The following is a 23432-nucleotide window of genomic DNA, read 5'->3' as shown; positions in this document are numbered from 1 at the left end:
AATATTACCAGCAAAGTATGATCATTTCAGTCTTTGTTGTGTGACTTCTTTAGGAGGCGACTTGATGTTTGTTTGTATGTTTATTCCTGTTTAGTAGAATTGGTTGATGGGCGTGTGTATATATTCCAGTTGAGTAAAACTCGCCGATGTTTTACGGTTGTGTGGACCTTTATTTTTCTTTGATGTAGGATGTCTCTTCCAACCAATTAAAACTAGCCGATGTTTAACGCCATTTCATAAAAAGTGCAAGGAGGAGCATTTTATATCATTTTATTTGGATGAAGGATTCACTGCTGATGGGGATGCCCATCAGCAGATTCTCTGGGGATGGTCAGGGAATATAAAATTCATCCAAACCTTAATGATATCACGTGAGCTGTAGTATCTGACATTACTAGTAGCCTTCATTGACGTTGACCTAGCAGCATTTGTTGAGCATTTCTGACAATTTCAGCTTGCCATGCATTTGGGACACCTCATTATTTGTAAAGAAAAAAGGGAAGATGTAATTCGGATGGGTATATTCAATGTTTTCTATGAAGTGTTCATTATTATTTTCAGATATTCAGTTGTTTCAGATATTCAGTGGTTTGATGAAGTGCATTGTTTTGATAAAGTGTGAAATATTCGTTTTTGATTAGGTGTGTTCATTCATTGTTCTTTCGGGATGAGGCATGAAATTTTGTTTTGTAAGAGTAGGCTTTGTAGGGGTAAGCTAATTTCTGTGCTCAGATATTTGTTCATGTTGTATGTGTGTAACTTCGTATTCTAATTTTTTCATTCATTTTCAAACTTTAACCAATGTTTGCTTTTCCCCGAAGGGGAAAAGCAAACATGTTGTGTCTTAGGTTTCGGTTTATGTTTATCTAAGTGGATTGGATTTGGTATTCTGTATGTGCACCGGTACTTTTAATTATCATGTGATCGTTCCATATAAAAACCTATCTCGCCATTAATAAAACGTCATTCGTCATGTTTTGCTAAGTCTCGACTCACTTCTTGCGGCCGTCCAGGCTGACACCACACGTCGTTATCCACGGGACGGGGGCATCAGCCGGTGCGTAGTAGGCCTCATCAGTAGGCCTCTGTCGCATATAACAGGGAGTTTGAAATAGAAGTATGAACGAAAGAGGTTTGTAGAAGACGAAGACGATGGTGATAAGAATGGCGTGTATTTAACGAAGAATAAAGAAGATGAAGAAGTATTCGGTGAGGGTGGGATATCAGAGAAGCGTAGGTTCCGGCGAGTCAGGAACGCCTCGGATGGAAGAGAGCTACGCCGGCTACTGCTCCGGTGATCTCGAGCTCTATTGTGCCGCACCGTGGAATTCCTGCCGTTCCTGAACCTGTTCCGGTGAGTAATCGCATGACCCAACCACCTGTTACGGCCATGGGTGCCCCAGATCTGTTTCCACCCATCCGCGTATTGCTCAATGCGTCAACATCACAGCATCACTTCCACGGGCGCTTGGACCGGGTGCTCGGACGACTCGGCAAGACTACTACCAGCGTCTACTGCTAGTGTTCGGCGTTCGTGCTCGCGGTTCGGTGCTGATGTAGCGTTCCATAGGCCCAGTCACCGGCGTCGAGATGTCCTTTGAAGTGCTCAGGATGGCGTCGCTGGCTAAGCGCTCGTGAAGTGATGCTGTTGATGTTGGCGTTGTGGTCACCATCCGGATGGGTAGACACAGCGCTGGTGGCACCCCCGGCCGTAGTAAGTGTTTGCGTCATCCGATGATTCCCCGGAACGGGCCCAGGAACAGCAGGAAGTCCACGGTGCGTCGCCGTAGAACTCGAGATCACCGGAGCAGTAGCTGGCTTTGCTCTATTCCATCCGAGGCGTTCCGGACCCTCCTGGAGCAGCTGACAGCCCAGCGCCAACGTCCGCCCCTAGGGTGTTCCTCTTCTAGTCCAAGTCACCATCCCTGCTTTTATACGTTCACTTCGTTTTCTTCTACTTGCGCCTTGTTCCGGTTTCGTTGTCTTCTCCATATCCTCCAACAATACCAATGAGACTCTCTTTTCTTCCCTCTTCTCTTTCTCTCTAGTGCCACGTGCCAATTAACGTGTATTTCCTTAGCTCCAGTATTTTACGCATCCCTCTTTTCTTTTTCGCTCGTGACAATGGCCACCCTGTTTAAAAGTTTTTTTACAAAAAACTGATTGGTCCTGCGCCTCAAGCACACGAAGCCAAAACAGCACAGCACCTCACAACTTGATATAGCACTCAGCAAAATCCCTCATATTTACCAGTGTTTTCACCTCCACAACTATTTCACTGACCTCCGCATTAAGGCAGTCTATAAGAACAAATGTCACTTCCTTACTTCTGTACACTGGCTAGCCATCACATTTCCAGCAACAGCACACAAAATGTTAATGCATGCACAAAACACCAAGTAACGCGAGCTAATAAAGCACAGCCACATTCGGTAGCCATACTCAACCTCTCAGCTGTTACGTCTTCCGTATAGTGTCGTCCGACATTCTGCTCATAAAATCTGAACCATTTTGTCTCCCTTTATTTTACTCGATTCTAAAATCATACTCCTGTACAGCCGACTCCAGCTCATCACTCTGCCACTCTTTATCTTAATTTTATTCAAATATTGCAGCGGCTGGTGATCAGTCTCCATTGGGAACGGTTTTATATATAAATATAAATGGAAACGTCTCACCGCCCAAACCAAAAAACAAGATATTCTTTTTCTACAGCGGAGTAATTCTGCTCTGCTTTGTTTAGCTTCTTACTGGCATATGACACTAGATGGAAAAGCCCATCTTATTCTTGAAAGAACACAACTCCGATAGCTCTGTATCTGCCCGCAGAACAAATGTTTTCAATTTCTGGAGCCAGCAAAAACGGTGGTTGCATCATATGTTCTTTTAACCTTACCAAGGCTTGCTCATGCACGGACGTCTATTCTACCTCCATAAAATCCCCTTTTTTGTTAATAACACTAACGGCTATGCAACGTCCGCATAATTAGGTATAAACTCACTATATGAACCAGGCAGTCCGAGTAACGTTTGTACGTCCTTCTTAGTTCTCGGTGATTGAGCTGCTTGGATTTTGTGCACGATATCTTCCTCTGCAGCAACGTGACCCATTCAAATTGTGTGGCCCAGAAATGCCATAGCTTCATACCCTATCTCGCATTTGGCTGGCTTTATCATTAGGTTATCCATCCGCATTTTGTCAAATAGGCTTTTTAAGGATTCCAGGTGCTTGGCATTCCTGCGCGCCGTGTCCGCAGGGAACCTAAAAGCGCGCACTTGCGACAGGATGTTGGTTCCAGACCGCAAGCTGCAGCCTGGTACACAACACGATCCATGTCGCAATGATGTCACAGGAGATATTCTGGCCACTAAAAACATGTTGCAACGTGCAAGACTGGTACCCGCACGACGCAAGCACCCCACAGGCCGAGAAAAACCATCCACGCGCGCTCGCCTTACGGAAAGACCGGAAGTTTCTCGGGTGCATATCCGGTTTTCGACGCGTCGGCGCGCTCTGGCAAACATGACGACTAGGAGCCCCCGAAAAGGTCTATATCGCGAGCTATTCTTGGCTACCAGTCGAGCATTTCGCAGTACAGGGAAAAGGCCAGTTGTGCCCATGCGCTGTTACCATGGAAACCGAACAGGAGCAAAGTGCGGCGTACGCTTCGCCGGCGCCACCGTCGCACGCCCTCCCCACCGTCAAAGCCGAGCTTGACGCCACGCGGATGAGCAGTTATGCGCATCCGCCGATACCATGGTAACCAGAGAGACCCCACGGCTGCGCCACGTTCTTCGTCGCCGCCTCGCCGCACGCCGCTCTATGACCCCAACCCCGCGTCTCATACGCAGGATTGCGTATAAAAGGCGGAGATGTAGTACGCGTCTTATCACAACGTTTGACATGCATGCAGAGGACTAGAGTCCAGCCGCTGCTAAATGACGGTTTAGACAAGAGAAGATTAACTCTTCCGATCCTGAGGTTGTCGCCTGGCAGTTCGTTTGAACTAAATAAGAACACTTGGGTCGGTGTGTACGTGAAAAAATGTATCACCGCTGTCAGACATCTTCCTTTTATCGTGGTGAATAATGGTGAAGCCTGCTGTGTGCAGCTTCTGGAAAGTGGCATTATCCTCCAAAGTGTCTACGTGGCACCAGGCACATCATTCAAGCAGACGATTGATTTGGTTGCCACGTGTGTACCCGCCCACGGCACAGTTTTACAGTTGTGGGTAACTGGATTATTTAAACAGGAAGCAGGGCTCTCTTATACCCTAGTTACACGGCCGACTTAAACGCGGTTCAGTTTATCTCAGTTCATACTAACCATAGTTATGCGCAGTCACACGGAAAATCTAACCGCAGTTATGTGGGTAACCATGGTTATCGTAAACTGAGGTCAGCCACCTCATTCAAGCCTTGCTAACTCACAAGATGGCTGCCACCATGTTGCTCGAGCCCAGTGCCAAGGCTAGCGAAGCGTCCTCCCAGAAGCGTATCAACTGGCCTACTGCGACTACAGAGGCGTTGATACAAATCTGGGAGGACAACCTTAGCGCACTACGCTCAAACACGCGCAATGCGCGCATATATAACGCGATGGCGGAGTTGTTGAACGCGCGCCTGCCGTCTGGCGAGGGACCGTACACGGCAAAGCAGGTGCGGCAGAAGCTTGAAAACTTGAACAAGCAATACCGGTAAGCACGAAAACTTTTGTTGTTCCTTCTCAAGAAACGATGTTTGCCGTCTATTTTGGTTCCGCGTGTAAACACCTTTTATACTGCGTGCTATAAAATCGTAAACAACTGACAGCCGAAAGAAGTTGTTGCACCAATAAGATACACACAGTTACAATACCAGTCTGTATATTAAAGTAGGCCCTGTGGCACGGTACGACTTTCAAATAAATGAGAGGAAGCAGAACGTAGCACATTGCAATGCCAAGAGGTAGAAAACGAAAACCAGACTCGCATCTTAACTGTAGGTTAGAAGAAAATATTATTTTATCCATTTTCAGAGTAGGTGGCCGCCCTTCAATGGCATAAAATACAACATATTACTTTGTTGAGTCGAAGACATGCAAAGAAACCACAGAAAATTAAGCACACTTGTGACTAAATTGTGGACTAAGTTATAATAAATACGTGAGACAAAGAACCACTTATTTCACTGCTGCAGGTACAGGAATGCACAAGGAATCCACTGCACAAACTGCATTGCACAATAATATAGACACTAATACAATAATGCATAATAGAAACTGCAACAATAGTACAATAATAGACACTGCACAAGAAGAGCACATACAGACAAAAGGTGTGACAGATAAGTCATTCACCTACCACAGCAGGCCCTGTCTGAGGTTCAGCTCAGTTAAAAAAAGCAACATTGCACTTAATTACCAAAATACCTTAAAATTTTAGATTAAAAACAAAGAAATGTCATTTAAGCTTTGGGCCAGAAAGCATGCATGACGCAAACAAAAGAAGGCTCATTGCACTACAACGGGCAGAAGTTCGCCAAAGAAATCACATGAGGGAACTGCAATAAAATACCTGCAGTACAATTTAACGCAATTAAATGTGTGGTGTACAAGTTATGGAAAATTACTTTTCAAGAAAGATTCGGGCTTTTCTCTTTTTGCTTTCTGTTCGTTTATAATATGAAGTTGATCATTCCTTTATTTGCATAAGTTGTTAAGCATTATGTTTGCTGCACAGTTTGCAACAAGTGTGACTAGGAGCTTGTAGGCATGTCCATTTTCACATGCATCTATGTCCTCAAGCCCCGGTGGAGAGTTGAGCGTCAGTTGCCGAACGACCTTCCTTTGGTTGGGCCCATAGAGAAATTGTATGCAGGAACTTTGTGTGACAAGCTTTGTAACTACCACCTCCATGTACATGACTATTGTAATCACAAGGGCAGAGGGAAACTTGAGTCCACCTCGGTCCAGTTGTGCGATTAAGGAATCGGTGTCTTTTTCTATTTACGTCTCACTTCCGGTAAAAACCAAGTGTCCTCGGCAACTTTCACGCTTTAAAACTTTCATTGTAGCATGCGCACAATACCCGCCAACATAACCAATAACTGGCATTCGTTCCCTGAGTGCATCAAGGTCAGCGTCTACAACTTGAACTCTAAAGGAGGTTCCTACATCTCTGACACTGTCTATCCGATGTTTCTGAAGTCATCAGTGCTCATCTTTGGCAGGGCATTTTGAAGGCGAATCCTGCCCTCTGTCTCACAAAGCTGTCGAACAGATATGTGGTACTGCCCACCAGCCATTTGCCGGTACTGTCCAAAACGACCCTCGAGAGGATCTGTTTGAACTTTCTCTAGTAGGACGTACTTAAAATGAAGTTCACTTAAGGAGTACTTTGCCAATGTCAGAAAGGATTGAGCAGATAGCCTTAGGGCAATCATTGTGTCCTGGGTAAGGACCCCATTGTCATGCCTATAAAATTCCCAGATATCAAGCCAGGTAATGAAACCATTCAGAAAAGCTACTTTTGGGTTATCTATACTGCAACACATGGGTTCCTCGTAAACAGTACGATGATGGAAGCCTTTATTTGGCGTTTTTACGTTGGCAATACTCCACCAGCGAAAAATGACTTTGATGAAATCTGCTGTTGCTGCCGCATGTTGAAAATCAGCTTCACCACTGCGAGCTGCCAGGGCTGTGGCTATACTTGCGGACTAAAAACCTGCAGTATCAGCTTCAGAATTTGCCGTTCCAAGTTGCCCGGATTAAGTGCATTTGATGTCAAGCCATACCCAGACTTTATCAGCAGAGATGACTCCTCCTTATGCAATCCTCTCAAATTCTTAACTGAGGCAGTCATTTTGCATTCAGGATGAACATCATTGTTTGAAAGCTCAAAGCGTGGGTAGAAAAAACATGTGCCCGCATTTTTCTGATTCAGCCAATTGTTTCTGATACGCTTCGAAAGATGTACAGCATCTACAACATAAAATAATGGCCGATCTGGATCTGCCGGATGTGGATAAACATGACGAAGCATTGCCTTTGGCAGAAACATCTTCATTACCTTTCTGTTTAGAGAGTTGTTGTCACAAACAATGGCTGTGACCCTGTACCCAATCTCTTCTAAGCGTATGATCATCTTCATTAGTATGGCATGAAGTTGCTCGCCCTGTAGGATTTTTACCGGAAGAATATGTGCTACCTCCTTGAATGATCTCAGCAGGCTTTGTATCTTAAACACGTGTATATATGTGGCTGCCTCGCTGGAATTCAGTGCAGCACCACATATGCTGCCCCCTTATAATCAAAACAAAGCTTGATATGAACTTGTAAAGCATCAACGTCAGTGTCTTTGCATGTGGGTGCAGATGCGTGAATCTCTGGGAAACATACTGAAAAGTTCAATCACAAGAATCAATTTCTGGGCACATTTGTACAGATGAGCACACTTTCATGATAGTTCTCGGATGGGGCAAGGCTAGTGTACTTGTTTTTCTCAAATTCTTGTAGGCACGCGGCGATATTGTGTGGAGAATGCATGCAAACAGCATTAACTGTGTGCTGTACTGAATACGTTCTGCAGAGAGCAGTGTTAGCTGTTCCTTTAAAAATTTCACGGCCCCTTTCTTCTTTTCATTAATGCTTGCTTCTAATTTGTCTAAAAGGGAATTTACCGCGAGCGACAGGTGGCGAGGACTACAATGCTCGCCAAACTCGTCAGACAGCATGCACAGGTTGTTGAAAATTTCCATTAAGGATCGATGCTTACTTTGCAAACCGAGTCTGGTACAACAGCGCTACCAAGATTCTTGATCGCGGATCCTTGGTAGCAGGCCGAGAATTGCAGGTTTTCGAACACTGTCAATGAACCCTTCAACCAAGGTTCACGATCGTTGATGTTAAAAAACATCGTACACTTTCCTTTATGAATGACAGTTCACTGTACTGACACTGAGGCCACTTGCAGACGCGCCTTTAGTTCTTCGAGTGACGAAAACTGGTCTCTCTCCTGCTCCGCTTCATATGACGCCAGTGATCCTTTGACCGCACGGGCGAGTTGGGAAGCTTCTAGTCGGCTCCTCTTAGCATCAGGTGCTTCTCTCTTGCTGTTGTGTTGTGCTGAAAGGTACGAAGGGCCGTTGGGAAATACGGTAGGCACCGATCCACGGCGCAACCGCGGTACTGGCAATCGGACTGTAAGAACATTTCCTGTTCTTGGATCCGTGTACGATGTCGTCGTCTCGATGCATGAAGCGTCGAAATAATCGCCGCAAACCTGCACAAACGTACAAACGTTTCGTAAACATCTAAGAACCCACCTATAAAAATAACCTAATGCTAGCCCCTTGGTCTGTAAGTGTGTTTGCAGCAAAGAAATATGGCCACAATCAATCTATCTGGGCTTTGGAAGTGTCAAAATAAACGTGCTGATTAAGTAAAAGCAACGAGGAGCACATAACAGTACCATAAACATTACTTACCTTAGTGTACGAAGTGGGCACGAAGTCCTTCCTTGGAATGGCGCGTAACCACTTCTTGAAAGCGTCGTCGCCTTTTAGGACGACGACGCGGCCCGCTCGCCCAGGGAGCGTGAAAGAAAGAACGTCAGGGTCTAAAATCATGTCGCTGGCGATGCGGCTTCTGCAAGTGTCAGCCTGCCGGATTTGGCGTCAAAATTTTGGGCGCTGGCCTGAAAGCTATTCAGGGGGTAATGGTCGGGTTCGGTATATTCCGCCGCAAGGGGTAGGTGACTCAACTCGACCCTGAACCGATGTGCTTGTAAACGCTGTTGGCTTGAAGAGTAGGGTTATTTAGAGGGAAGGGTATAAATGCGAACTTGCTTTCCACGTGCGTCGTCGCGCCTCCGATACAGCGATGGCGTGCATCAAACTTGGGGGCGGCTACTGCTTGGTCGACGCTTGGTGTCGCTACAACTGAACCGGTCTCGAATCGTTAAATCGTGTTTATGTAATTATGCGCTAATCGAGTTGAATTTCCCATGCTCAACCCGGCCCCCGAATCGAGCCGGCGCTATCGGGTTCATGTAAACAGGGCTAATAGCGTAGACTGATTGTCATGACGTAGCGATTATCCTCCTTTCACTGAGGCACTTGTCAATCACTTGCGATTTCACGCTATAGTCGCGGACAGCTATGTATGGCAGTGCAAGAGCTCACATCAAGGGGAGAAAGGACCGTCTCCTTCCTTTTCCTGCTCAGCCCCTCTGCTGCACTGCAACTCCTACGCTATGAGAACCGGTAGAAGCCAACGTTCGCCTTTGGCTCCAAGCTAGTCAAACCAGAATGTGTCGGATCGGCATCGAAACATCGGTTCTCTAACGAATCTTTGGTCGGGTGTCGCTCTTTTTCCTCAATTCTTCTCGCGACCAGGCATATCTCTGCCAGAATGTTCGCGTTGTCAGTGCAGGTGCTGTCCACTGTACGCGGGTAAGCATGCGTGCACTTTATCTGCAGAAAGCGAGCTGATTTCCGAGCCTCCTACTCCAGAACAGATATCTCAGTAGTGTATATAACGTGATGTCAAACGTTCATGGCCTGGCTGGCAAAATCATCCAGTTTTGCTTCTGAACCAGTCTCGCATAGTGTCAAGCGATCCCCAACCGTCTTTATTTTCCCAATTAGATACGCTTGGGTATGCACCACACCTTGTCGCACCTCCTGCACTACGCTTCCAAAAGTCGAATATTTCAGTCAAAGAAAAGCTCGGAAGGGGCGCTGAATAAATACATATATAATATATATAATACATAAAAGTATATATTAAATAAAATATATAAAAGAAAGTAAAAAATCGGAGCTCATAATGCTACTTTTTCAGAAACCATAGTAGGTTTGGAATTTTGCTTTCTAACCCATGACATCATGACAATTCAGGTGCACTGCCGTTTTTGTGTAGAGAAAGAGCACACGCGGTTCGCATGGCTGCAGCGGCCATTTCTATTAGGTTGCAATTTTTATTATTTTTCACAATAAACCACTACTAGCAACATTGTCCACAGCAAATGGTAGCCGCTTGTGCAATGACGAAGTTAGCGTTTAATGGCACCACGAATAGCAACTGGAGGATCTCTGTGCGTTTGCAAACCACGCATCTCACCCATTTATCCAAGTCTGATTTGTTCCGTGGTGAAGTTATAAGCAGTGAAGGAGACATGAAACGAAGTATTGCAGCAGTAATTTAGTTCATGAAGTGACTACGGGCCGTAAATAAACTGAAAAATTCGGCGGCGCTGATAGCAACAAACGTGCTCGGTGGTCATCGAAGAGGAACCATCAAGGTAAAGGGCTAAAAATAACTACAACAACCCAGAATAATGTCGAAACAGTTGAGCCTGGCTGCATTCCTTCTAGATAACGTTGATCGCATCTCGCATGGCATAGTGATATTCCCGTGAGCAAACCATTTTGAACTCGAACAAACAAGTAGTACAACAGTTTCGCGGCATTCCTCTTGTCAAAGAAGCAGCGGCCGGATGCTTAAACGAAAAGGTCAACAGCAGCAAAGACAATGAAAAATAATCACTAGCAGCGCAAACAATGAGAGCGCAAAAAGCTTTCCACAGAGGCCGCGTCGTCGAATCGGCATCCACACTCGTACACGGTCACCAGGCTTGTACTGCGTGTGGCGACGGAGGAATACGCGGAATACGGAATAGCCGGCCAAAGTGCAGAAGGAGAGGTGTTCCCAAGGTGTGTCAAAAGACGACTCACACTCATCTGTCGCGGAATGCGGAAGGGGAGGTGTTCCCCAGGTGTGTCAAAAGATGAGTCACATTCATCTGTGCTGGCTAGAAGAAACCAACACTGCTTCTAACTATGGGCTGTATACCCCGCCCTACCATTGTAAATTTATTTTTGCAGAAAAGATGCCAGAAAGCTTAGGGGACCCAAACCGGAAAACGTACCTTTCCTTGTGGCAGCAGAGTGGTGGGTTACTGGAAAAAAATGTCCATTCTTTGACCACCACCCCGTGAGAGGTGTTTTTGTTTTGTGCTTCCATCTCCCTGCTTTGGCAGGATATACACTGAAATATAATTGACAAGGGCAGAAAGTTGTGCGAGTCGGTGTTGATCCATGAAAAAGGAGCGCGAAACCAACACGACGGACCAAGACAGAACGCACAGCACGAGCGCTAACTTCCGACTAAAGAAAAAACACAAAACCGTTTCGACCGGGACATGAGCCTAACGACCGAGCGCACGCGCCAAGGTTGGGAAGCGGAAAAAAATTCCTAAGGAAAAAATTCAAAGGAAAAAAGCCTAAGAAGATAAAGGTTATTGCAAACCTAGGAATCTCAATTCACGTTTGGATAAGAATATAGAAGGCAGGCTGACACACAGATCACGCAAAAGTAGCTGTCTGTGTAGCTTCACAGATTTCTCTTGTCAATTTATCTCTGGTTCTGGCAAAGACAGAGCATTTATCTAGAAATGGCACGCACCCGCACTCCTTGCAGTGCACGGCCATGTTGCTGCCCGTTAACGACTTCATGTTGTGTTCACGAATCCTGTTGTTGAGGCAGCTACCGGACTGTCGAACGTACTGCTTCCCACGGGACAGCGGGATGCTGTGCACGATGTCCTTAGTGCATTTAACATTTTTTTTTACGGTGACGAATGTTACACTACGGATAATGGGGACGCTCTTCGGCGGGCAGGGTTCTTTGTCAAATGGCACTTAGTTTATCTGGGGCTGTAAAAACCACCTGAACATTTGACTTCTTTCCTATTTTCTTTAGGTTGTGCGACAGACCATGGATATAGGGGATAACAGCTGTCATGCCTTGCGTTTTATCTGTCACTCTTCCTTCTTTTTGATGTTTCTTCTTAAGCAAGCTTTCAGCCACTGAAACTCAGATATCATTTCGATACCCTGCACCGGGGAATCTTCTAAGTTGTACTTGAAAGCTGTAGCTGCTAAGGGGAGGGCATGACTTTTCAAGAACATTTATCATGCATAGGTTAATGCATGCTAAACCTATGCATGCTAAATGCTCTCGCAAAGTCATCACCTCACCTTAGCAGCTACAGCTTTCAAGTACAACTTAGAAGATTCCCCGGTGCAGGGTATCGAAATGATATCTGAGTTTCAGTGGCTGAAAGCTTGCTTAAGAAAGAACTTCAGAAAGGAGGAAGAGCGACAGGAAAAAATCAAGGCATGAAAGCTGTCATCCCCTATATCCCTGGTCGGTCGCACAACCTAAACAAAATAGTAAAGAAGAAAAATTTTCAGGTGGTTTTTACAGCCCCAGATAAACTAAGTGCCATTTGCAAAAGAACTCTGCCCGCCGAAGCGCGTCCCTATTATCCGCAGTGTAACATTCGTCAGCGAAAAAAATTGTTATATGCACTGAGGGCATCGTGTACAGCGTCCCGCTGTCCTGTGGGGAAGCAGTACGTGGGACAGTCCGGTAGGTGCCTCAACGAAAGGCTTCGTGAACACAACAATAACATGAAGTCGTTAACGGGCAGCAACATGGCAGTGCACTGCAAGGAGTGCGGGTGCGTGCCATTTCTGGATAATTGCTCTCTCGTTGACAGAAGCAGAGATAAATTGACAGGAGAAATCTGTGAAGCTACGCAGATAGCTACTTTGCGTGATCTGTGTGTCAGCGAGCCTTCTATATTCTTATCTAAACGTGAATTGAGATTCCTAGGTTTGCAGTAACCTTTTCCTTCCTTTGCTTTTATTCCTTTGAATTTTTTCTTTAGGAATTTTTTCCGCTTCCCAGCCTTGGCGCATGCGCTCGGTCGTTAGGCTCAGGGCCCGGTCGATACGGATTTGTGTTTTTTCTTTAGTCGGAAGTTACCGCTCGTGCTGTCTTCCGTCTTCGTCCGTCGTCTTGTTTTTGCGCTCCTTTTTCATGGATACGCAGTAGTTCTCGGTCCTACTTTTTGTTCGCGGAAGAACTAACACTTTCCTGTCGCGGTCAAGGAGGTGCCGCGGTAGAATTTACACACCTGGAGGGGTAATAGAGGTTCCCTCCTTAAGGTGGTACATAAGTGCTGCAATCTATCGACAGAAAAAGTTCTAATCTTAGTTTCCTCGTAGCTGGTGAGCCCATTAAGCATAAATTCTACAGAGACAGAGAAGGAAATTTGGACAGGCATGATTGAAGGGAATGGACAGGTGAGGGTGGAGGGGTAGTGTCAAAGGAACGATAAAGCGGCGTTATCAAGTACTGGGAATGGCTCTGAGTATGCGCAAGACTTGCAGCGATAGCTACATAACGGTAGCATTTCAATCCTTCAGCGTGGCGGCGCCGTGGCAGTGGCGGCGCTACAATCCTGTTGCGGCGCTACCACCGTGTGGCTGCGCCGCCACGTCGTCACGAGGTTGGTCACGTGGTGCGGAGCAGCTGCAGGCGGCGCGGCGCCGTGGCTGATAAAGTCGTTCGTCACACGGTTGGTCACGTGACCAAGTTCCATTCGGCCAGCTGTTGCTATCGCGTCACTCCAGGTTTAACCAGAGCTAAACCACCACCAATTATTTTTTTTAAGAATTACGCCAGTGCCGAAATGTACCTGAGAGATTTTCAGTTTTGTGAGCATATGTTGATGCCTCCTACTTTGTACAGTGTTGAATTTGGCAGCACAATTGAACATAATCATAATAAAAAGTAACCCATGTCCCAAAGAGAGAATCCAACGAAATGAACTTGTAATGAACTAAGGCTGCGAAAAAAGTTTGCAAAAATGCAAAAAATACTGTTTTGTGAGGTTGCTCTGCACTTGCGGTTGGTGACTATAAGAAACGTAATTGGCGGTTTTTTGCAATGAAATATGAACATAATTCTATTTTTTTGTATTTATGTAGACCGCTAACTTCCCCAGGGCTCTCATTAAGTCGCGAGGCAAACGTTTTGAATTTATGGCTTAGACAAGATTCCCGCGTTTATCTCTCTAATGGCGCATGTGGAACCGTGATTCAAGGATGTTTATTTTCAGGTTACAGATTTTGCAACCAGCAGTGTTTATATGCCTCGTAAAGGGGATATGGAGAAGGAATTTAGCCTGTCCGGGACGATTATTGAACCGCAGTCGGAAGCAGGTCTCTGTTTGGACAATGTGCTGAAGCTGACAATTGAACACTCAAGAAGGTATATACCACGTTCAAGCTGTCCCAGTTGAGTTTTCCTCCAATTTAAACAAGAAAGTTGGCAGCTGTGCTGAAGGCGATAGTTGTTGCGGTCATCTGGGCGCGGACCTGTAAACGAGGGTAATAGCTGGATGCGCAGCCTGCGCTTAAAGGAATGCTGAGTTTGCACGAAGTTGAACTGCTGAGAATGTTTGTCTCGTCGGTACGCCACCCGCGGTGGCTCCGGAAAAGCAAGTTCGCGTATTAAAATAATTACGCCCTATTCTCTTTCCTATTGAGGTGCCGCTAATTTTGAAACTATAGGTACACGAATACGACTAGTTATGCAAATATTTTCATGGCTACCTAAGAGGGGCATTTTTTTCAGTATGCAATTGCTAGGATGAGGAATACTGGAATAAGAGTTAAAGGAGAATGTGTAAATAATCTGCGATTCGCTGATGACATTGTCATGCTGCGTCACTAAGGAAATGAACTGCCAGTCATAATCAATGAGTTAGAGAGGCAGAGCAGAAATGTGGGTCTAAAATTAACATTCAGAAAACCAAAGTAATGTTCAACACTCTAGCAAGGAAACAGTTCAAAATCGGAAGCGAGGTGCTGGAAATGGTAAAGGAATACGTCAACTTAGGTCAGGAAGTGACAGCTGATCCGGATCAAAAAGAGAAATAACTAGAGGGATACCAATGGGGTCGAGCTCATAAGGCAGGTTCTCTCAGAACATATATGGCAGTTTACCATTATCCCTCAAGAGAATCTTACCGGTGCTCACCTACGGGACAGAAACGTGGAGGCCAACGAAAAGGGTTCAGCTTAAGTTACTGACACCGCAGCAAGTCATAAAAGGAAAAATGATATATGTAACTTTAAGAGACCTGGAAGAGGGTGTAGTGGGTAAGCGAAAAAACGCGAGTTAGTGAAAAAATATTCGAAATCAAGATGAATAATTGGGCTTGGACAGGGCATGCAATGCGAAGGAAAGATAACCGCTGGTCCTTAAGGGTAACGGATTGGATTCCAAGAGAAAGCAAGCGTTGCAGGGGGCAGCGGAAGGTCAGATGGGCGGATGAGATTAGGAAGTTTTCAAGCATAGGGTGTGTGCAGCTGGCAAAAGGCGGTTAATTGGGGAGACATGGGAGAGGTCTTTGCCCTGCAGTGGGTGTAGTCAGGCTGCTGATGATGACGACGATTACTGATCTCTTTACTATGCACTTTGTTGTTGTATGTTGCCGTTTTCACACGAATTGTTAACCCCACTCCTGCAATAGCCCCAAGAAAGGTTGCACTATGTGAAAATAAATAAATTTCTACAGCTTGTTGCAGTGTGTCCTGTATCTCACCATTGCTGCCAATTTTCGTTCATAAAGTGATATCATCTGCATAGAATATGAGACGCAGCCCCGGGAGGGCAGCTAATTTAAGAGGAATTTAGATTAGGTAGCATTGTCAGTTTGCCTAGATATGCATGTTGAGATGCTTTCACCACACATTTCACCTCAGGATTTCAATGAATTAAGTTGTACTCACAGTGAGAAAAGTGCTGTTGCACAAGAGCACTGCGGACTGCACTGCCATCCTCGTTTCCACAGTTTGGCACAGCCGCAACTTCTGGTGGCACCTGGCACGCTTCGTCATAGTGGCATGCATACTTTTTAGCCACATTGTGCAGCACACAGCACGCCACAATGATGGCAGGGCATCGGTCTGGAGCCATCCGCAGCTCTGCATGCAGGCAGTGGAATTTTCTTTTCAGCTGCCCTATGGTCCTGTAACAGAAGATTGCGGCAGTGCTCTTGTACCACCGCTAATTGAGCGACGTGTCCTGAGACGCTACATAAATCTGGCCACTACGGTAATTGAATGGAAGCCCTATGAAGGACATCAAGTGCAATTATCTGTTGTGCAGATCGAGGTATACCGAGTTTTATTTTCCTTGTTTATATCACGGCAGAAAATGAGGGGCACTCTGAGAGGTCTGGTGACTGATTGGGCAGGCTCGTGCAGAATCACGACAGAGAGCCCGAGGATGGAACAGGCAAAAAATGATGGGTCGGTACTCATCCTCTTGTTCACCTGTCCCATCCTTTGTGTTGGTTGCCATGAGTTCGAATGAGGACAACACTGGAATGAACACATACAGCAAGTAGGAGGAACACAGCCTTAGTGCTGACTGCACAGTTTTCATGTTCATGAAAAGATGTACTAATGTGAAGCCTTTGTGAATGCTTCGGGCTATAACCTCACGCCGTACTTTACTGATTCATGTTTTATCATGCGCAATTATAATGTCATGTGAATCAATAAATGACTAAACAAAAGCTTTAAAAATGTGGCAGTACAGTTACACCAATTCAAAAGTCGCCACTTGCTTGCACTGTGACAAAATGATGAATGTCAACCACTGTACATAAACAGCAGAAAAATAACTTGGGAGGTAACTGAAGGCTATGAGCAATTGAACTGTACAAATGACTTTGTGCGGACATTTTTTCTGGTGAATCTTCCAACGCACTCATACCATTGCATGATTTTAACATAACGATATAATCATAAAACGCCTAGCAACGTCTCGGCACGGGCTTCTCATTATTTCACTTATGTGCACGGTGCACTGGGAAAGGCAAAACCGACAGGCAAGACTTTCTCGTATGCTGACTGCGCGTTGACGAACCTTTACACCACTGCCCTCGTAGTGCCGTGCGCTGCATTGTAGCGCCTCTTCCCAGGAGTGTCTGGCGTCCGGAATGGGGTCATCAGCCATGGCTTGCACGGGTACCCGCTGTCTCCCAACAGCAGGCCGGTGTACAATCTCCTGTCAAAGCGTTCGGCAAGGGTGCTGTTGGCAAGCACCCGCGCGTCGTGCGTTCCACCTGTTCACTTGGCGACGACGTCGAGGATCCGGCAGTTAGCGTCGACTACGAGCTTAACGTTGATGGAGTGGTAAAAATGCCTGTTGACGTAGGCCTCCTCGTTCAGCCCGGGTGCCTGGATCCTCACGTGCGTGCCGTCTATTGCGCCCACCACGCAGGGGAAGCCGCCCAGAGCGTAGAAGCTGCCCTGCAGCTCAGCCAGTTCGTTCGCCGGGGACCAGCTGGAAAATACAGAACACAAGTAACTTTTGTTCCATATCGATGTCATGTGGGATCACACTGTCACACTTGAGGGCACTTCCGAGCCTTCCTACACAAAAACTTCTAGCTATAGCGCACAAATCCCACGGCGCCACAGGCGAAAAGTAACCCACCGCTGGGAACACGATAAACTGCGCACTTGCTGCCCAAAACGCGATTTTCGCACCTCCGTCTTGCGATCGCAACGTTAACAATTTTATGCAGCGCGCAATAATGCTCTGTGCAAGTGGTCATGTTACATCGTTTCTTTACACTGTGCGCTGCTTGTTTTCTTGCAGCCAAAAGCGATAACTGCTATCGAGCGTTTCTTCCGTACTTTTCCGTGCCGCAATTTCCTTGCGAAAGCGCCTGCATAGAGGCGCCTGCCTGGCTAGGAAGCAGAGGCAGCCGCTGCACACGGCCTCGTAGAAGCAGGCTGCAGGGAGCCGAAACGCCCGCAATAAAGCTAGAAAAAATCGCGAAGGGTTAAAGCGAGGCTTACCTTATCCAAGCGGCGCTGTGGTGGACGAGGGCAAGAGCAACTCGCCGAACGGTGCGGCTGGCAGTCGACTCGTGCACGTTGAGCGTATCTCCGGCCGTGGTCAGAAAGCCGCCGGTGGCGAAGAACTTCAGCGCGACCAACACTTGCTGCTCAACACTCAAAGCGTAGCTCCGGCAGGTTGGATGCTCGAGGTCGTCGCGCAGCATCTCGGCGAGGTACGCGATGCCAGCGCGGCCAAACCGAAATCTCCTTCGAAGCTCACCCTCGTCGAAAATTTCGAAAATGTTGGTCCGGTCCCAGAACACACGTTCACGACGCAACAGGCGCTCGGCGAGCATCTCGAGGCGGACCAAACGCAAGACAGACATGTTGGATATGGCTGGAGAAGATTGAGACTAGACTGCTCGACTGCAGCTTGGGTTCCAGCCTTTTTCCAAACTTCATTCTAGTCTACTTCCAGTCTACTTCCTTTCGTGCAAGCGACTTGTCGGCTAGGGAAGATTAAGCCTCCAATGAGTTACAGTTTAGCATGAAGACTAGAATAAGCCTGGACTAAAAAGTTTTGTGCAAGTGGCCCCAGGATGCAAGTCAAAGCTTAAGGGCTTCGGGGTCATATGTATAAAAAATTTTATCGCATGCTTTTTGAAAGCGATCAAGGTGCAAATGCATATGACGAGGAAAGAAATTTTGGCTATCGTAGGAATGCTTCTAAAATCCTTTCCAATTTGGAACTACGAATTTGTTGGCTACAAAAGTCTGGCGGTGAGTGAATACATAATTGGTTTCACGATTAGGAACACATGCTTGGGATAGAAAGGGGCAATATTTTTCCATGTGACTAGCGACAAGAATCACCTAGGACCGGTAGGAAAAAAATTTAGATAGCAAGCGCTACATCTATACATCCACATTATTTCCTGTACCTTGTCAAGCTGTTACCATGGGCATGAACAGAGTGTGAGTAGAGCCAATAAAAAGCAGCGCAGCATAATGAAACAGCACTAGCAGAGGAGGACAGCACAGGTTATATTGCTGCATAGATCAGTAGTAGTCTTTATATTATTCTTCCATATCGTAGTTTTACCACCTACATAGTGATCGTCAAAAAGTGAGCAAGGAAGGGAAACCTCAGGGTGTCTGGCAACGTCTCGACAAGGAGACTTTTCTTCGTCTGGGCAAAGCGTTCATCATTGGCGGGGTCTAAACATGGCCTCCCATCTGAGGAGGAAGCCACGGTAAGGGGGTGGACGACATGAAAAGAGAATGGTGTTATGATGGGGAACGGGAATCTTTACAAGGCATAATGGCTGCTAAAGTTGATTAACCCGTTGGCCAGTAAAACTGTAAAAATAAAAAATTAGAAAGAACACTTAAGATCCCCTTAAGGTTAGGACACGGTAGCGTAGTGTGTTAGGCTTTCCATTCTGAGCAGGTTGACACCTTTGAATGCATTTTTCATTTTTTAATTGCTTCAATTCATTACTTGATCAGTGTTGAAGTTTTAAATAATTACACATTCTAAATTTTCTCAATTAGCATAATCAAGCGTTGGCTTTTCATTTTAAGCATTTTGACACATTTGAACTCTTTTTTCGGATTTTTTTCATTTCTTTATATAAGAATTAACTACAATAATTTCATTAACTCATCAAGCCTATAACACATAAATCAATAAACAATCACTAAGACCGCAAATTACCATGATCCGATTCTTTTACGCAGCCGCGATTATAAGTCGCCTGTTCGAAGTCCTGCCACGAGCAAGGCTTCAAATTAACCCGCAAGTTTTTGTTCCACAAAACACTGAATCGTCTGACACCATTCGGAACATTCTGCGGAAAACGGTTGGCATGGTACAATTTTACGCGGCAACATATCGAGCTCGCTAAGTTGAAAAGCCGTCGGCGCAGTGGGGACCGCTTTCCGGAAGTAATCGGAATTTTTTAAAAAAATTTTATCATGCCAACAGTTTGCCGCAGAATGTTACGGATGATGTCAAACAATTCAGCATTTGTGCAGCATGCACTTAATAGTTGACGTAGAGCCTAGTTTGCAGTAGGGAATCAAACCGGCGACCAATAATCAGGAGAGGCGTAAAAAATATATGTCGTAATTTTTTGTTTTAGCGGTTGGTAATTAATTGGTGTCTGATAGGCGAAGACGAGTAAATGCAATTATTGAAGTATATTGCATTTTTATGGAAAATAAAAGTGTCAAAATTGAAAAAGGTGGTACAAAGATGCCAAAATACTCAATATGAAAAGCTAATGCTAGATGATGCTAAGTAAGAAAATTTCGAGTGTGTAAAATCATCAAATAATTGAAACAGTTCACAAAATGAAAAATGCGTCCAAAGGTGTCAATCAGCTCAGAATGAAAAAGCTAACGAAATAGGCTATCGTGTCATACCCGTGAGGTGGAGTTGAAGTGTCCTCTCAAATTTTTTTTACGCAGCCACCGATTATTTCCGAAACGCGGTGCTGACTACGACCACAGCTTTTCGTCAGAACAATCTGTATATGCTGTCGCTTAAAAGGCCAACTCAGCATAAAGGAATCCTTGGGTGTGGAGTGATAACGAGTGTGGGTTTGGAAGTCTGTGTGTACAGTTGCAACAGGTGGCTTGGTATGACTGGCTGAGTCAACCTGAGAGCTCATATAAGGAAATAGTCAGCATAGCCGAAGGAAATACCGGTGAAAAAATAAATGAAAAAGAGAAAGCATCAGGGCGTGCTGAGAGATAGCATGAAAGGAAAAGAGGGGGTGGAAAGGAATGCGGAAGTAAATTGTTCCTGTGAAATGTTCCGCCGGTGCCATCTGAATATTTGCTGTGTGAGCTGAATGACCATTCAGTCTGGCACTCATTGATTGCCCGATTCTCCGATATAGTGTTTTTAACAGGAGATAACATTAGATGACGCGCAGTTTAAGCTAGTCTTTATCCCGAAGCTGAAGTCAAAGCGGAAGCCCCTTGCCACGACAGTAGTTTTTCACACCTATATGCACGCACGGTGAGCGCTCCGCATGGCATGCAGAGACACGCGAACATCCGGGCGCTATCTTTCGCAGCGCGCGCCAAGGGCCAAGCAGAACAACACCGCACATGGAGTTCATCAGGCAATGTTACGGGACCCTGCGAGAATGGGGGAGCACGCTGTCGTAACAGGGAGACTCTGGCACCGAGCACCCAACGTAACGTCCCTTGATAATTTAGCCCGACGGAGATAGCAGCGTCACGGTGCAGCCCAGCAGCCGCTCAGCGCACTGAATCCATGGGCCGTGTATTTTGAAAATGTCTACGTACGTATGTACGTATGCCCGAAATCGGAAAATGTGGGAGGGTAACTGCGCTAGATAAAAAACGTTAGTCGATGTGGGTAATTGGGCGAAATGCGGGTATATGTGCTAACATGACGTCGATTGTCGCTTGGAGCTATGACAATCTAGACTGCCACCTAATTACCACCTCAGCATCTTCCGTGTAGCTACTGTGCAAGCATGATTTGAATCAGGTTCTCCTCCTAATCGTGCTGCTCATTCCGCTGGGCTCGGTGCGCTTAGAGGCAGTGCCGCCTGATTTCCGCCCAAGACTCTCGCCTAGTTTCCACCGGATACACCTTGGCGAGTAAGCCACCCGGTGGTCAGGGGAACAGTGGCGCACTGGCACAAGGCAGGTGCTATGGCGGTTGTTGCCATCAGTAGGAATTGGGTTGCGACAAGGTGTGTCTTCCCGAGCAGCTCTCTCGACTACGTGGGCTGCCGCCTGACACAGCGGGCAGGCTGCCCACCATCCGGTTGGGAGGTGAGCAGCATATACCATAAAATCGCCTTCAGACAAACAGACAGATAATCGCGCAACGTCCTAATGCGGGGAATGGCCAAATACATGCTTTCGCTCTAAGGAACAAAAGTAGTACCATTAACTCACGCAATCTTTAAAATTTTGAGCGCCGGGATTGCGCAGCTTCCAGATTGTATCACCGCTACTGCTCAGGGAGCGTGTCGTTTGTGCCCATCTTTACATGCTTGGCATTCAAGAAGCGCAACGGAATGCGTTGTCAATGTGTCGCACACACTGCGCCTTAGCAGCCCGGCAGCGTTCCTTTCATCGCTAACCCGGCGCGGATCGCCATGACACGGTACGGCTAACAGGCGACGAGCAAACAGAGCGTCGTCAAGCCCGTCTGCTTATGCACGCAAAGGCTCACTCTTGCTCGGTCCTTGGAGGGCGCACTGCTACACTCAGAAAGGCCGTAGGGTGGTACGGGATAAGCTCCAGTCGCCTGCAAACCTCCAGCATCACGCCACACAGGTTTATGAAACTGGTGGAGTGAACTTACAGGCGTTCCGATTTCTCAATCGGAGAGCAATTAGTACTATAGTTTTGCGGGTTGGTTGATTCTACATTAAAGGAATAGACTTGCGCCAAAAAAGGAAGGCACAGAAGAGGCGTAACGACAAAACACCGCTCAAACTACCAAATGGTTGTTTTTTTAAGACAGCAGCTACATTTATACACGAGAAAAATTAGTCCTTCATGGTTTCGGCAATACAAGCGGGCGCACTCAGTCAGCAAAAGCGCTCCTACAAAGGTATGACACGGTTTAGTGTTTATAACAAAAGCAAAACAAAGGTTATTTGAGGCTCTCAAAATGTCCACAGGTAAGCATGATGCAAGAACTACAGTCACCGAAAAACCAGAACAAATTCACAAATGCACGACTGCATGCGCGCAGGCACACAAACACACGCATGCACACATGCACATAGGATGCCGAGTAAAATCTACCTAAAAACCAAAAACAGCGCAAAAGATGCAAAATCTCCATCCGATTAACAGCAAGCCAGAAAGTAAAAAAATTGAAGGGGACACCTAAGCTCAACCTTTCGGATATGACGCGAAATCGTTAAGGTGTTGGTGCCCATATATGCGGAATTGGTCATTATCAACTTTCCATTAATAGGTTCCTGGGATTCCTCACACCACCCTTCCGCAATGGTGCAGCGGTTAAGGGATGCGCCACTACCCTGCGATGGCAGAAGCTGCCGCCGGTGGGGCTGGTACGATGCAAATCCCTCTTGCCGAGATACCTCTCGCGATCAATCTTTAATTCAACAGCCACCTGAAACTGGTGGGTTTGCTAAGAATCCGGTTGGCAGATTGTTTGGTTTTGGTCTTATGGGGGTCTAACGTCCCAATGCGACACAGGCTAAGAGGGACGCCGTAGTAAAGGACTCCGAACACACCTGAGGTTCTTCAAAGTGCAATAACATCGTACAATACATGAGGCTCTAGGATTTCCCCGAAATCGAAATGCGCCAGCACTATGCGGGTCACCAGCCAAGTGCCATAAACGCGGAGCCACTGCAACGGCTGATGGCCAGGTCGAGATGACGCCACAAGGTTACGTGACCTTGGTGGCCCACACAGGATGCTTCTCTGACGGCCGGCCATATGCGCCACCCTACGCCACCAGAGACTTTGCTCACAACGCCGACTTTCTGGGTAACGGAGACATTAACGCTATCGCTTTAGAAGAATCACTGGGCATTCAACTGGTTATCCTAGGCAAAAGCCGCGTCAATCACAAACACGCAATCAATGCTACGCAGTACACGCAAACAAAGCGGCAGATCGCACGTGTCCATCTGAAAGGAATAATTCTTTTTTCAAGCAAGCACGAAATGTTTCACTTGTCTTATGTCCGAAACGCA

This window comes from Amblyomma americanum, chromosome 10, assembly GCF_052857255.1.
Source record: "Amblyomma americanum isolate KBUSLIRL-KWMA chromosome 10, ASM5285725v1, whole genome shotgun sequence".
Classification (NCBI taxonomy): Eukaryota; Metazoa; Arthropoda; class Arachnida; order Ixodida; family Ixodidae; genus Amblyomma; species Amblyomma americanum.
The sequence above is the reverse complement of the archived record's forward strand: the minus strand, read 5'-3'. Positions refer to the sequence as shown.